This window comes from Manis javanica, chromosome X (assembly GCF_040802235.1).
Source record: "Manis javanica isolate MJ-LG chromosome X, MJ_LKY, whole genome shotgun sequence".
NCBI lineage: Eukaryota > Metazoa > Chordata > Mammalia > Pholidota > Manidae > Manis > Manis javanica.
The window spans coordinates 120,848,518-120,865,612 of record NC_133174.1 but is presented as its reverse complement, the minus strand read 5'-3'; the positions used below and the strand labels follow the sequence as shown (position 1 = coordinate 120,865,612).

At 41.4% G+C, this 17,095-nt stretch overlaps 1 long non-coding RNA gene across 1 annotated transcript in view; it reads right to left on the bottom strand.

Annotated features, from left to right (window-relative positions):
• Positions 1-911: 911 nt before the first annotated feature.
• The window catches only part of LOC118970537 (uncharacterized), a 21,986-nt gene continuing 5,802 nt past the window's right edge, over positions 912-17,095 (bottom strand). Inside the window, exons 2-3 of the long non-coding RNA XR_005058599.2 lie at positions 2,471-2,566; positions 912-1,184 (exon numbers count right to left, since the gene is read on the bottom strand). This is a non-coding gene — a long non-coding RNA (uncharacterized lncRNA). The remainder of the gene's footprint in view (positions 1,185-2,470; positions 2,567-17,095) is intronic.

Below are 17,095 nucleotides of genomic sequence, written 5' to 3'. Positions count from 1 at the left end.
CTCTCTATTCTGTTCCATTGATCTATGGGTCTGTTCTTATGCCAGTACTACAGTGCTGTGATTAATGTAGCTTTGTCGTAGAGCTTGAGGTCAGGGAGCATGATACCCCTAGCTTTGTTCTTCTTTCTCAGGATTGCTTTGGCTATTCAGGGTCTTTAGTGGTTCCATATGAGTTTTAGGATTATTTGCCCTAGTTCATTGAAAAATGCCATTGATATTTTGATAGGGATTGCATTGACTATGAAGTGTTTTGACAATATTAATTCTTCCTATCCATGAGTATGGATAGATTTCCATTTATCTGTGTCTTCTTTAATTTGTCTCATGAGTGTCTTATAGTTTTCAGAGTATAGGTCTTTTACCAACTTGGTTAGGTTTATTCCTAGGTATTTTATTCTTTTTGATGCCATTGTAAATGGAATTGTTTTCCTGATTTCTGTTTCTTCTAGTTTGTTGTTAATATATAGGAATGCAACAGATTTCTGTGTGTTAATTTTGTATCCTGCAACTTTGCCGAATCCAGTTATTAGTTCTAATAGTTTTTTGGTGGAGTCTTTAGGATTTTCTCAGCCATAATTTCTTCAAATAATTTTTCTGCTCTTTTCTCTCTTCTGCTTCTAATACTCCATTGCATGTATGTTGATGTACTTAATGATATACCAAATTTCTCTGGAGATCTCTTCATTTTTCATTATTCTTTTTTTCTCTGTTCTTTAAATTGGATAAACCCTATTGTTTTATCTTTAGGTTCATTAATTCTTTCTTCTGCTAGTTCAAATCCACCACTGAGTGCCTCTAGGGAAATTCCTCTTTTGGTTATGTACTTTTCCATTTCAGAATTTATATTTAATGCTTTTTATAATTTCTGTCCTTTATTGATACTCTTTATTTGATGTGGCATTGTCATCATACCTTCCTTTTGTTCTTTAATCATGATTTCCTTTAGTTCTCTGAACATGTTTAGAACAGTTACTTTGAAGTCTTTGATAAATCCATCATCTAGTTGTGGTATTTTACCTGTCTTAGGCTATTAAAATGAAGTAACATTGACTGGGTAGTTTAAACAATAGAAATTTATTTCGCATAGTTCTGGACATTGGAAGTCTGAGATCAGTATGCCAGCTGGTTGGGTTCTGGTGAGTGTTCTCTTCTTGGCTTGCAGATGGCAGTTTTCTTGCTGTGGTCTCACAAGGGAGAGAGAGAGATAGAGACAGAGACAGAGATCAAAATGGAGATGGGGGAGGGTGCTCTCTGGTGTCTCTTCTTGTAAGGGCACTAATCCTATCATGAGGGCCCTACCCTCATGACCTCATCTAAAGCTTATTACCTTCCAAAGTCTCCAGTCTCCAAATACCATAACATTGGGCATTAGGGCTTCAGCATAGGAATTTTGGATGGACACAAATAGTCCACAACATTGTCATAAAGAGTTTCTGTTACCTGCCATTTTTTTTCTCCAATGTGTTGGCCATACTTTCCTATTACTTTGGATGTCTAAGAATTTTTTGTTGGAAACTATATACTTTAAATAATACATTGTAGCAACTCTGGGTACTGGTCTACCCTCTAGACCTTGTTATTTTGGTTTTTTTTGTTTAGTTAGCATATGGATTAGTTTAGAGAGGTCTGCCCTTGATCCAAGACCACCAGAAGGAGAAGGCTCTGGTGATGCTTGTGAAGTGGTGCAGCTTTGGATATGCCAACAGTCACCTTGGGATGACAGTGGTTTTCACAGGGTTCTCCTTTTGTCTTTCCATAGCCATCTCTAACTGCTAAGTTCCACTAATTGTCAGCTGATTGCTCTACTGTTTTCAACAAAGCCCTGGGCCATAAACCTCTCCACAGACGGATCCCATAAAATTCAGAAAGGAGGGTTCCCCAGGTAAGTGTTTGAGATTTGTTCTGACTCCAGAAGGGCTTCTCCGAGCTCTCTTTCCCAGGTTCTCAACAGCAAAATGGCGGGCCTACAATTTACCCTGTATCTCCAATGAATTTACCAATCTCCTGCCAATTGTGTTTCCCCACAGACTCCACTGTTTCTGACAGCTCCCTTAAACTGGAACTTCTCCACACTATGTTGCAAATGAAATCAGTTCCTTTGGGAAGACATTCAGAGCTCTCTGTTTAGACCTTCTTCTCCCTCCAGGCAAGATCTCTGAACCTGGCTCTGGAGCTGGAGGTGGAGATAATGGTACACGTCTCTCTGAATTCCACCCCCACTCTAGGAGCTTAGTGTTCAGTGAAATGGGTAGCCTCAACTTTTCTAGGCTTGCTTCTCCCAGCACAGACCCTTACAAGCCAGAAAAAGGGTGATCGGGACCCCAGTATTCTCAGTGTGCCATGCCTAAGATAGGGCCTCCATCCAACCAGTGGGGGCTGGGTGGAAGAAGGAAGCCTGAACCTGTTGGCCACACTCAGTGGATCTTAGCTTCAGCAACAGGTAGCAAAGGACAAGATGAGAAATGCTTACCTCCTGAGAAGAGAGCCCTCCATCCAGGAGCTATAGGAAGATGGAGCCCTGTTTTCTTGCCAGCACCAATCTACAGTGGAGTTTCCTTTTCACAAGCTAGGAAAGCAGGAAGGAGGGAATGGGTATTCATTCAAATACCACAGAAATTTCATGTTCTCATCAAATTTTAGTACACTTTCTTGAGTAGGTGTTTCTTCATTTTCTATATGTCTTTAGGATAATTTTCAGAGCCTTTCAATGACTACATGTATTTTTTCATAATTTTCACCAGTTTCACTGAAGAGCTCATCCAAATTGCCCCTCATATTGTCATGCTGGAAGTGGAACTCCCATATATACATTTTCTTGCTGAGCTATATCAAAACAAGTTGCAGACATCAGGAACCTTTATCCCTAAATACTTCAGCATGCATCTCCTCAAAACAAGGGCATCTCCTACATAATGACAATAACGTTATCATTCTTGAATAAATTAACATAATCAATCATATAGTACATTAACAATCATTCCATATTCAAATTTCCCCGAGAATGTGTTTTATGGGTCTTTTTGGGGGATGGAGGAACCAATAAGCAAACAAGGTTCACATACTGCACTTTGTTGCTTTGTGTCTAGATTTCTTTAACTTAAAACAGACCATCCAACTTTTCTTTTCAAGTTATTGATATTTTGAAGAATCCAGACTAGCTGTCTTTTAGAACTCCACATTAGGGGTTTCTTGAGTGCTGTCAACCTTCTATTTCTTGACCTAGGTAGTGGTTTCTCTATAGTATTAGCTTTTTAAAATTTATCATTAGGCTGCACAATAATATACTATGCATCAAATTTGTATGTAATCAGTACTAAACAGAAATGATCATCAAGCCATGAAAAGACACGGAGGAAGTTAAAATACATATACTTAGTGAGAGAAGCCAATCTGATAAGGCAATATACTATTTGATTCCAACTAAATAACTTTTTGAAAGAGACAAAACTATGGAGACAGTGAAAAGGTCAGTGGTTGCCAAGGGTTAGTGGGGAGGAAGAGATGAATAAATAGAGCAAAGAGGATTTTTAGGGCAGTGAAACTATTCTCTATGGCATTCTAATGATGGATACATGTCAGTATACATTTGTCCAAACTCATAGAATGTACAGCACCAAGAGCAAACCCTAATGTAACTATGGACTTTAGGTGATGATGAAGTGTCTATGTCAGTTCACTAGTTGTTAACAAATGTCCCTCTCTGGGACAGCATGTTGACAGTGGGTGAGGTGGTATGGGGGGTGGGCAGGGAATATATGGGAACTCTACTTTATGTTCACTTTTACTGTGAACCTAAAAATTGTCTTTTAAAAAAAACTCTATTTAAAAATCCATAAGTATATTATATGTCACAATTTTTAAAAATTGGAAAATGTCTAGAGAAAAGTGATTATAGTTACAATGCTCTAAGTTTCTCACATTTCTGAGAGGGAATGTCAATATATTAACTTTAGACTTAATTAAGTATACTGAGCTGTCAAAGTCCAATTTCTGTGCTTTTCCCATTACACCATCCTTCTTCTCTAGAATCGGGTTATGAATTTTTGACTTCCCAAGGTCTTCTGGTCCAGTCCTGATGGGTGGACAGCCACATTCAATGCCTGAATAATTTGTGCAGTTGTCCCGGTTTCTTCCTCTTCCCTTCTTGTGAGGGTCTCCTTGCTGCCACATTTCAAAGTTCCTTCCAATCTCATTCTCTCCAAAGAGCTGTTTTGTTCCCTTGACCTCCAAGTTACAGTAGCTGAGAGGTAACAACCTCCTCCCTTACACCTGCCCCTGAAGTGAACCACCCTTTGCCCCCTGCCCTGGGGAGGAACAGTGACAGAAGCCCTGACATACTTCTTGGCAAGGTCTCTGACTCAAGATCAAAGGGGATCAGACTAAGAAAGAGGGCGAGCTAATGATTAAAGAGAGAGTTAGGGATAATGTTTCCTTGCTTCTATTCCTAGAATTACTCAACTAGAACAGGATTGGTTCAAATTAACACCTGACTTTTTACCTGTGAAACCGATCTGTTTAGGCTCACAAAATACTGAGGAAAAAAAATGTTTTTGTTGATACCATTTAAGAGTGGCTGACCAGAGAAGTCTGAGAATTTTTATTAATAAAATAACCATGATTCTGCTTGTAAACACCATGCCATTCCACAACATCATTCCTTTTTTCAGCTAGTTTTTTTTTTTTTGAGAACAGATTGTTTGTGTCCTGAACAGATGTAGGCTTTGCTATAGGAAGGGGAGGAGTAGAAGTGGGTTACAAGAGAAGTACAGGATGCAGGCCTTGCCTTCAAGGTTCTTACTATCCAATTGGAGAGAATAAATATTCAGCCAGGAGGAGGAAGGGTGGTGCTGAGGTATTTCACTGGTTTGGAGTGCAAAATCATTTCTTTATATGCTAGACGTAAGGCTGACCTTTGAAAAGGAGAGGAAGGTTTGTGCAACTAATTAATTGTGAAAAATGAGGGCACTCTGTGTAGGTTCCTTAAGAGTGAAGGCCAACAGATTTGCTTTCAAACACTCCTTTGGCAGTTGTGTTTTCTCTTAAAGAATAGCTCTCTAACATCAACTGCATCTGTTCTTTCAAGTCCTCAGCAGATTCTAGAAGCTTTATTTCCCTGACCCTCCTTTCTGTCACCAGTGTTGCTGCCTGTCTTGGAAAGTAATAGGACTCCACTCATTGGACAGTGTTCTACTAGCTGGTTCACAACTTCAGACTGACCTTTTACCTAGTTAGGGCCCAGGAGTGAAGTTTGACTCCGTCAAGGAAAAGTGGTGAGAGATATGATCTTATGTGGACAGTGTCTCTGAGGAGGCAGTGCAGATCCAGTGAGGAAAGTGGGGATAATTTTCTCTTCCATATTTACACTTTCCTGGTGACCAATCCTTTTTGATTTATTTGTTTAAAGTCTATTTCCCCCCAACTACAGGGCAAGCCACATAAGGGAGGTGACCATGTCCTTTTCATTCTCTGCTGTATCCCCAGCACCCAGGACAAGATCTGAGACATGGTGTCCTATAAATATTTGTTAAATGAATGACAAATTAATTAATTAATTAATTAATTAAGGGGGCCTCTTAAAATCCTGACAGGATGTGGACAGAAACTAGCAAATAAGTGAGAAAAGATGGTGAGAGGTAAACTGAGGTCTTCTTTGGGAGCCACAGAATGACGGCAGGAACAGAACAGGAAGTGCGGAGTAGCAGAGCCATCTAAGAGTGGTGAGAAGTGAGGGCAAGAGAAATAACACTAACATTTGTCAAGCATCTTCTAGGTGTCTGGTGCTTTACCATGTATGAACTCATTTAATCTTCACAACTCCATGAAATGGGCACTATTCTGATACACATATTACAGATGAAAACAAACGAAACGCAAAGAGGTTAGATAACTTGCTCACAATCACTAGTGTGAGGCCACTGCCCATGGGTCTCTCAGGTTTCTGCCCATCTTCTGAACAGAGACACTGACTGACATTGTTCGGAAGTGTTTTTTCAAGGGTGTGTGTATAGTGAACAGCTTTGGAAGAGATAGTGTCTCCCTGTGGAGCAAAGGATAGGCATACTTACTGTCCATCATGAAAGATTCAGATTCATCAAACTCAGTGCTGCTCCTATAACACAACCCACAGTGTGTACAGGGGTCACCTGGCCCTTTTCAAGTAGCTCCTATGAGACCTGAAGGTAAGAGGAACTGATAAGAAAATCCTTATACCCTGGCTACTACTATTGCTGTGAGAAATAAAGTCCCTTATCTCTGACCTAGGAGTCTCACGTTGTCTGCCAGCATCCATGAAAATGTGGTAGGCTAACTTTTAGCTTGCAAATAGGATAAAATCTCATAACCTTTGGAAGTCTTGACAGTCACACAGGTGAGAAGTCTCAGAACAGGGAATTGTACCCAGATCTGTTTGACTCCTGAACCCACAGTCCTCCCAGGATGGTGTTACCCCCTGAGCTGTACTCAGGGGTAGGTGCTGCATCATATGATATCATCCCTCCCCACCCTTCCCTCATACCTGTGTGTCACTGGCCCTGACCTTACCTTTCCAGTTGGATGATTTGAGTGTCCCATTAAGCAGGGAGGAAGTTGGAAGTATCTGATTATAATTGTCTTTCCTCGTCTCCTATGTTAATAGAAGTCCATAATCTATCATCCTATCTTCTTAGTCATGCTATTTTCCCAGGGCTGTGGTTCTTGTAATAGGCTTTTGTCAGGCAGATTCATATCTGATGGACAGGAATCCCCAGGAGACATAACAACTGAAGCACTTTTGATACTTCATAAATAACCAACTCATTTTAGCTCTTTGGGGGATACTTGCCAAACTACATCAAAGGCACCTAGGTGATAGGTCAGGGAGTGCACAACGGTAGGATTCCAAGATCTCATTTTGCATATATTTCAAACCCCCAAATTAATTGTATAAAGTGATTTCAGTAGAGATTTCTAGACTCAGGAGTCCCAGATATCCCTTTTGGTCATATAGGTCTTTTGCTCTCATTATCTACAATCTCTTTTTAGCTTCAACAATATTGAGAGATTAGACAATCATTCTCTCTGCTCACTAGAGCTGCAGCAACAGCTTCCAGTCTAGGGTTGGGAAGAGGAGAAATAGGAGGCAGTGAGTAATGAGTCCATTCCCACTTATCATGTCCCCAGAGGACTGCTCTACCAGAAGGCCTGATGATTTGTCTAGCATTTCCACCAAAGTGATTAGGCGCTATTACAATAGCCCTTTGAGGACATTGAGATCTTAAGTGACTAACTACTCCAATGTCATACTGTGCATTTATAGCAGATATGGGGCTACCCTGGATACTTATCGAGTTGAGAGGACCATATCCTAGTTTCAAGGAGGTAGAGGAATAGGAACATTAGGTTAAGGATTCTTCCTTTTAACAGTTTCCAGTTGTCCTACTCAGAAGACAGAACCTCAAGAGGCAAAGGGCAGGGCAAAGTTAATGCCAAACCATGTCATGCTTCCCTCCACAAAGGCAGGGTGGAAGGGAGGCATAAGGGCTGGTGCATCACAAAGAGCTGGGGACTGGGAGTCCCAGAGTCTGCCTGCACCGTGATGCTTTCCTTCACCTCTCTGCAACAAAAATATACAATGTGTAGGTGTCTTTGGGCCTGAGATAGTAGTCTTTCCCTCCTGGAGTCCAGCCAGATGGCCGATCCCCCTGGCTGAATGGCCCACTGGAAGAGTTTTGAGCAGTGGAACTACCCTCCCCACAGCCTTCAGCTATCCCTCCCTACCTCCTCCAGCAGCTGTTCTCTTGTCCAAACAGAGGACGATTGTTTCATTTCTTGACTTCTGGGCATAGATTTACCAAGATGGGCTCTGCTTGGGTTAGAGGAGAGGTGGTAGGACGAAAACAGCTCATAAAAGGACTACACAAGTTGGGGTTTCCACCATTCTGAACTAAGAAAGGTAGACTTGGAGACAGGAAAAGGAGGCATTTGAGACACATGCATCTATAAGATGGGGGGGTATCGAAAAAGTGGGCTCATGGTCTCTTTTATTGACTTGTGTGTCTGGTTAAAAAGGCAAGAGTTGGGACCACATCAAACTAAAAAGCTTCTGTACAGCAAGGGACACCATTAGCAGAATAAAAGGAAACCTACAGCATAGGAGAATATATTCATAAACAATTCATCAGATAAGGGGTTAACAATCAAAATATATAAAGAAATCATATGCCCCAACACCAATACAAAACAAATAACCTGATTTAAAAAATGGGTGGAGGACCTGAACAGACATTTCTCCAAAGAAGACATACAGATGGCTGACAGGCACATGAAAAGATGCTCTGCATCGTTAATCAATTGGGAAATGCAAATCAAAACTACAATGAGATATCTCCTCACATCACTTAGAATGGCCACTATCCAAAAGACAAGAAATAACAAGTGTTGGCAAGGATGTGGAGAAAAGGGAACCTTCTTGCACTGTTGGTGGGAATGTCAACTGGTGCAGCCACTGTGGAAAGTAGTATGGATGCTTCTCAAAACACTAAAAATAGAAATACCATTTGACCCAGGAATTCTACTTCTAGGAATTTACCCAGCAAAAACAAAATTCCCAATTTGAAAAGATATATGCATCCCTATGCTTATCACCACATTATTTACAGTAGCCAAGATATAGAAGCAACCAATGTTTCCATCAGTAGATCAATGGATAAAGAAGATTTTGTACATGTACACAATGGAATGTTATTTAGCTATAAAAAGAAAGAAATCCTGCCATTTGCGACAACATGGATGGACCTAGAGGGTATTATGCTCAGTGAAATAAACCAGGCAGAGAAAGACAAATGCCATATGATTTCACTTATTTGTGGAGTATAACAATGAAACAAAACAGCAGCAGACTCACAGACCCCAAGAAGGGACTAGCAGTTATCAAAGGGGAGGGGAGGGGGAGGGTGGGTGGGGAGGGAGGGAGAAGGGAACTAAGGGACATTATAATTAGCACTCACAATATAGATAAGTCATGGGGAAGGCAGTATAGCATGGAGAAGACAAGTAGTGACTCTATAGCATCTTACTATGCTGATGGGCAGTGACTGTAATGGGGTGTGGGGGGGGGTACTTGACAATATGGGTGAATGATGTAACCACAATGTTGCCAATGTGAAGCCTTCATAAGATTGTATATCAATGACACCTTAATTTAAAAAAAACAGCAGTAGACTCACAGACACTGAAAGTGACTGGTGTTTACCATGAGGGAGGGGTTGGCGTGGGTGGAATAGGGATGGTGAGGGGGATAAAGGGGCAGAAAAATCCTCAATCATAATAAAAGTTGGTCATGGGGATAGTAGTAAAGCATGGAGAATATAGCCAATGATTCTGTAACATCTTCCTATGTTGACAGATAGCAACTACACTAGTTGGGGTGAGGAATTAATAATATGGGCAACTATTGAACCACCGTATTGTGTACTTGAAACCAATATAAGATTGTATATCAACTATAGTTCAATTTTTTTTTTTAAGTTAGAGACAAGGGAACAGCTTATTTCTGTCCTGGCAGCACCTCGGGTGAACTGCAACATGCCCTAGAGATAGTTTCTTTTTTAGTGTGGGCATTAAGAGTTCTCTAAGAACTGGGAACCTCATATAAGGTGCATTAATTTAATCCTCTTACCATAGATAGCAGAGGTCCACTTTGGATACCTCAAGAAAAGAAAGATTATGGTGAGGATACACACAGCCTGGAAAACTACTGAATTTCAAAGTAGCTCTAGTCATCAGCATCCTGTTCTCTTCCTCTTGTGTAATATGCCTGCTTCCCTCTCTAAGTCTGCTCTACTCTTCTCTTGCCATTGACTGGAAAATTCTCCCCATAGCTATAGGAACAGTTCTACAGGGTGCTGGTTTGATTGCTTTAGCCTATTACTATCAATCCTATTGGGCAGAGCTCTTTGCACCTGGCTACTTTATCTGTCATCACATTCCTGGTACAGTCATGGTCTCCTCTATGCCACAACTAGCTGTATTTCCCTTCCTGAGCAGAAGGCAGTGAGCAGAGTATTGGACACGGCATGACTAACAGGTCTAGTTCAGAGGACTTTACTCTGAAGGGTTACAGCAGCCTTGGTGACAATTCACCTATGAGAGATTCAACTGAACAGGAGAGAGACAGGGCCAGTTTTCTGTGTACATGGAATAGGCAGCTGTCCATGCCAGTGTTTCCCAACTCATGGTCCTTGAACCCGAGCATCAGATTCATCTTAGTGCTTTTTAAATCTTCAAATTTCTGGGCCCTACAGAATCAGAAGTTTGGAACTGGGATCAGATAATCTGCATAGTTAACAAGCTCCTCACTAACTGTGCACACTAAAGTTGAGGACCTCAACTCTGTATTCTTCAAGCTTCACTTGAGTTGTCTCTTTCTGGAAAGTTCTTTCCCTGCTATCTCTGCATGGCAAAATCCTGTTCCATCCTTGGAAGCAAAGCTCAGATGTAGCTGCCTTCATGAAGCTTTCCCTGATTTCATGTCTCCTTAACTTCAACTATGTCCTGTTACTATAGGATAGGGAGTATTAGGCATAGAAGAACTGGATTGCAAGGCAGTGTTGGGGAAATGAGAAGACACACCTGGGATGGAGCTGTAGGAAAGGATTGTAATTTTGTCCCCAACTTTTAATTTGGAAAAACTTAAAAGTAAACTATGATGAATACCAGCATACCCTTCACCTAGAAAGTTGTTAATATATTAGATTTGCACACATGCTCTCTCTCCATACACACATATGTAATACAAATACATATGTATTTCACTGCAACATTTGAAATTACATTGCAGGTATGATGACATTTCACACCTAAATACCTCAGTACAAATCTCCTAAGATAGCATTCTTTCATACTCTTGCATAATCACCATCCAAGAAATGTAACATTGATAGAAAAATATTATCCACTATCAAGTCCATGTCAAAATTTCTCAACAATACATCCTAGATGTTTGTGTTGATATAGGATTCGATCAAGAATCATGTATTTCATTTTTTTGTCTTTTCAGTCTCCTTTAATCTGGATTCTAGAACAGTACTTTTGGCTTTTTTCTTAATGATACTGATATTTTTGAAGAGTCTGGGTCAGTTGTTTCATTTACAATCTAGATTTGTCTGATTGTTTACTCCTGATTAGATTCATATTAAACATTTCTGGAAAGAATACTATACAAGTAATGATGTTTACTTCCCATTACCTCCCATCAGGAGGTACACATGCCATTACCCTGCTATTGGTGGTGCCAAATTTGATCACTTATTTAAGGTGGTGTCTTTTAGAATTCTTCATTTAAAGGTATTTTTTTCCTTTGAAATTAGTAAGCAATCTGTGGATTGAAATCAGGAAATGTGCTCACTTAACAAGCTCTTGTGGTGATTCTTTAGCACACTGAAGTCTGAACCACTGTTTTACATGTTGTACTATGAACAAGGGTCCCCAAAGGCCTTATCTACCTAAAAAATACTGATTCAATCTAGACTTAGCTTGTCTGCCTTCACCATTCACCTCCCACTCCACCACCAAATATCCCCTCTGTTTTGCCTGGCCCCAAATCCCTAGCATGAGAGACAATAGTAAGCCAGATGGAGGCATTGCCTCCAACCTGAGGGGCTTGATACTTTACCTAGTTCATTCCTTGTGAGGAAATGCCCTTGAAAATGGACAAGGTATTTTGGTTTGGTTGGTTTGTATTATTATCAATAATCATTATTATTATTGAGTGAATTAAACCAAGCACTTTATATAAATTACATCATTTAATCCTTATAGCAATTCAGTGATTTTGCAGATGGGAAAATTGAGGCCCAGAGAGGTGAAGTAATTTTCCCAAGGCTACACAGCTATTAAAAGCAGGAACTGGATTCAGATCCAGTTCCAATTATAGAGCTCAGGCTTTTGAACACTATGCTATATTCCCTAATGAGCAATAATTCCACCTGACTTCAGAATTCTCTCACCATTTCCTTCTGAAGAGTTCTAGGCCCACAGAACTCCTGAGAGAGAGGAAGCAGGGACACTGGACTTACTCTCTTTCAAGATGGAGAAATGGTGCAACAGAGAAATCAATTGGCATTCCTGTGGTCTCCCAGCAAGTAAGTGAGCAGGGCTGTTGATGGAGAGATCTTAAGCTCTTGCTTATGAATTTGATTTTGATTTAAGAGGCAGCTGAGAGCCACTGTGATTTCTGACTGGTGCTTGCTGAATCCAGAATGGGTTCAGGCTGGATTAATATCACTGTCTTTTGTGGGGGGAAATGCTGCAGCTTGATAATAAACAGGTTTACAGGGTTTAGTGGAAAAGACCAATGTTGTCTAATAGCCCCTTCTGTGCCTGGCACACTTGATTGACTGTTTTTAGATTTACAGCTCTCTCCAGCCTGTCATGGGGTAAAATGCTACCTCTTAGATTGTAGTTAGCTCAAGAAAACCTCTCATCTGCAGACCCTACACCTTCTACTCCCCCCACAAAGAAAGCCTTGTAAAGGTGCTCCAAATTTGGGTAGCTCCTCATTTTCTCTAGCCTATCATTTATCCCGAGAATGCCCAGTCAAACACTATAGTGAAATGAACAAAACAAACAAAACAAAGCAACAAAACAAAGCTGTCTCTTGCTAGCAGGAGTCATTTGTAATTGGGAGCGGGGGCAGTTTGTTGTACAATTTCTTAGTCTCAGATTGCTCATTTCTTAGCAACAGAGGTGTCAGAAAAATATCTTCGCACCTGTTGCAAAGTTTCATCTATGGCTGGAGACAGACACAGACAAACACACGTAGAATATCATCCCGATTTGAGCATTATGTGCTATTGAAGCAAGCACATGTACACTTATGAAGTATCATCCAAGTTTAGCATATGCCCTGATAAATTACACAGCATCATATACAGACACAGAGGATTTCAAAGTTGCAAGTCCTAAGAGGTCATCTAGCAAAGCCCTCCATCCTACTCCTCACCTCCTGACTGTGAATGCGCACAGCACCTCTCTACTGAGCTGTTAAAAGTTTGGGCAGCTCCAGTGACAAGTTGATCACTAACTTTCAGAGGCAGCTGGTCTCTGTGACCAGCTTTTTTATTTTTTTAAACAAAAGTATTTTATAAAATAAGGTGAAATCCATCCTTCTGATACCTTCTAGCCTTTGGTGGCTACTTCCTTCCTCTGGAATTACTCAGAACAAGGATCTCCTTCTCCACCCAGGCCCTACCCCTGACCCTAGAGGGATTGAAACTTCTAGCACCACAGTTCCTAGCCAGAACTCTCTGCAATGACTCTTCTTTCCCTCCAGCTGCTCCCTTCTCATGGCATGTCTTAAGGCTCATTCTCTCAGCTGGTGCTGCCTCTTCTATATTGCTCTGCTTATCCCTGCCCACCAAGCAAGCACAAGGCTTCTGGGAGCATGGGCCTCTGTGGGCCCACGGCAGTGCCATCACTCTGCTTGCTAAAACCCATTTGATGCAACAGGTAAGCAAGCAGTTAGAGAGGTGCATTGGATTTCTGAGAGGCACCAGTTTAGCAAAGGCAGAAATAGGCTCTAACTTAATAATCTGCTCATCACACACAGTAAGAGACACCCTGACTTATTCAAAGACACCGTGGGCGGTGCAGGGGATGAATAAGCATGATTCACTGCCACTCTGGCACCCGGGGCATGAAGGATAATAAAACCCAAGGAATTGTAGCTGCCTGAGTAGTAAATTAAGAGATTCGGGACTCAGCTAGACTCTAGACATCAATGTTACCATGGCAATAAAGGGCCCCAGCGTTCAGCAGCTAATACAGAGCAGGCATCTAATAGGCTAGTCTATGTCATGGCCGAAACCCAAGGGGCTAGCAAAGAAGGCCAATTAGCATATCCTTTCATTAGGGGCTTCTGCACACTTCTTCTCTTAATTCCAATTAGTTGTTTGTTTGAACCAACCTCTCTTGCCTGCATTATACTCATTAGTGCCTTTTAGCCACTGGAAATAGGCTTGAAACTCCACAAGGACCTCACAATTTCCCAAGCCTTCATTTTTTCCCCTAGGGGTCTAGGCTTATACAGTCACAAACCGATGGTCCTTAGTCCCTCGAAATGAAAGCATCCCTCACTGTACAACTGTACTTGACAGATGGAAACTGCTCAGGAATGTGATGTGCTAACGGTTCTTCCTGGAACCCAGTGAAGTAGGGAGCTGAGGCCATTATCTGGATCATTCAGGTCAAGGAAACCCTGTGGCCTTAGCCAGTAAGCCTGCTGGCTATGCCTGCTGGCCACTCCTCAGAGGCTAGCTGTTCAGGAGGGGGACCTTGGGCACTGGGAGCCATACTGGGATCGTCAAAGTTGGGCAGTAGCTATTTCAGCTTGAAGGACTGCCCTTCAAGGTCCAACCCAAACCCCGCCTATTCTGGGAAGCCTTCCCTGATTTTTGCAGCCCCAAATAATTTCCCCCTCCTCCACACACTTTGAAGATGATACCCTATGCTGGGCTGTAGTCATTGGCAGCCTCAGGTCCTAGGCCAGCCTGGAGCTCCCTCACCCGTGACTTCAGGGTCCACAGGTCACTAATGCTGGAAGGGACTGGGGTTCTCCACAATGCCTGGGTGACTCCAATGGCGAACAAGTATTCAGCTCTACTGCACATGACCTCCCAGAGCCAATCCCTGGGCAGGGAAAGCACACAACTGCTCTTTGATGCCTCCGGGACACACTCCCCCAGCACACACACACACACACACAATTGTGGAAATGGCCCACAAGAACAGATGTCATAAACCAGCCCATCTCATAGTAGAAGCAAAGATTGTCTGAAGAGTGCTAGCATTTTCTCCTTTGGGAACAGGAGTATCCAGCCCATAAGACTGTTTGTGTTCCCCATCAGCAACCATATGGTTCCACTGGAGCAGTAACCAGGAAAAGGGGCTTACAGAAGCAGCTGCTAACTAACACCTGTGCCCAAGGACTGGGCATATCGTTTTAGAGACTTAGTCATTTGCCTTTGAATCTGCTGTCAAATCCAAAGCCTTTCCTTTCTCCCCCCTCTTTTGCTTCTGTAGCCACTGCTTCATTTGCTGCTCCACTGGCCACTTTTGGCTCCAGTCTGCTGCACTGTTAAACAGATTGTTTTTTTCCCCAAATTGGCAGGAACGGTTTCTCTTTTAGCTAGAGTCGTTTGAGTGTGAACCCATACAGATTTCTGTCTTTGAGATCCTATGGGATTTTGTTAGTTTACCGCACCCAACAGCTGGCATTCCAGAAGGCAGCCTAGGCTATAGCCAAAATACACTGCAAATATATTAAGTATATAGCACGCCCCAAATTACCCAGAATGCTAGAGAATGAGAGATTCTGGACAATGGAATATTTTGTTTCTTAAGGTCACATTACTCCAGATCCCCTTTTGTCCTCCCGCTTTTGGGGGATTTATTCCCAGCTTTCTTGAGATAGAATTGACATAACATTGTCTGAGTTTAAGGTGTACAATGTGATTTGATACCCTTACATATTACAAAATGATTACTACCATAGTGTAAACTAATGCCTTCATCGCATCACATAATTATCATTTATCATTTCTTTTTTATGGTGAGAACACTTAAAATCTATCTTCTTAGCAACTTCCAAGTATATAATAGTGCATTATTAACTATAATCACCATGCTGTACATTAGATCCCCAGAATTTTTTCCTCTTATAACTAGAAGTTTGTACCCTTTGACCAATATCTCCATGTTTCTCCCACTCTCTCAGTCGCTGGTAACCACCGTTCTACTCTCTGTTCTATGCATTCGGCTTTTTTAGATTCCACATATAAATGATCATACAGTATTTGTCTTTCTCTGACTTATTTCACTTAGTATAATACTCTCAAGGTCCATCCATGTTGTCACTGGATTTCCTTCTTTCTCGTGGCTGAATAATATTCCATTGTGTATACATACCACATTTCCTCATCCATTCATCTGTTGACAGACACTTAAATTGTTTGCATATCTTGGCTATTGTAGATAATGCTGCTCCCCTACTCTTGGTTTTTGAAATCTTGCTAACGTGACTGTTCTCTCTTCTGCCTTCGTAAGCCAAGACCAGTTAACCTATCCTTTGTTTGGTTTTTGAGGCTTCCAAGAACTTCAGGATTCTCATATTTAACATTAGAATCACATAAAAGGTTCTAGTGGAGAAGTCTAAGAGATAGAGCTCAATGTCTACTGAAGCCATGTTATCCCCTGGAATTTATTTTGCTTTTATTAAAATCCAAAAAGGGGAATGAGTTTTTCTTGTCATTGGCTTCTTTCTCTTTCAATAGGGGAATGGGGAGGTGGGAGAGACTCTGTTTAGGAAGAGCCCAATTAGAACTGTTCTAATAAATGGGGTCTTTATTTTAAATTAAACACTATTGAAGCTGTTATCATTAGAATAGCCTAGACTTGGAATTATGAATAAATCTCTCTAAGCTATCGTGCTGGCTTTCTTGGTTATGAATATGCCCAGATCTCATTATCTGTAACATTCTCAGCCACCTGGGAATAATGAGGGAGGTGGTTGGTCATTTGTGAAGGAAGGATCACAAACTCCACCTGGGTCTTTTAGCCACCCAGGCTTCAGCTGGGTAAACCAAACAGACCAAAAATGTTACACAAGGTTTTTGGCTGTTTCTACTAATTTTTTTTTGGACCCCCATACTGGCTTCAGGAGTTATATATGACTGAGAAACTGACACTGCAAAATTCTGGCTTGTTCCCTGCCTGATGCTAACAGATAAATATAGATCTCAACCACTACAGAAATTTGGCCAGGATTCCAAGGGGTGTTTGTGTGTGAGGGGCAGAGACTGATGGGGGCCATTCTGACATGTGGGTTAGAAAAAGGCTTTGCTATGTCCAAGACCCTCTTTGGGGTGGGAAGGGCAAAGCAGGAGTCTGGCCCCTAAAATCAGAATGCATAATCCACATTTTAAGGGGCTCATATATTGACACAAATAAGGAATATTGTAGGTGGCTTGATAGGGATGGGGGATAGAGCAAAGGGAAATCTTTCCTGACATCCTAGAGCCTTTTGCATGAGATCAGCCTTATGAAAAAAGAAAGTTATTCT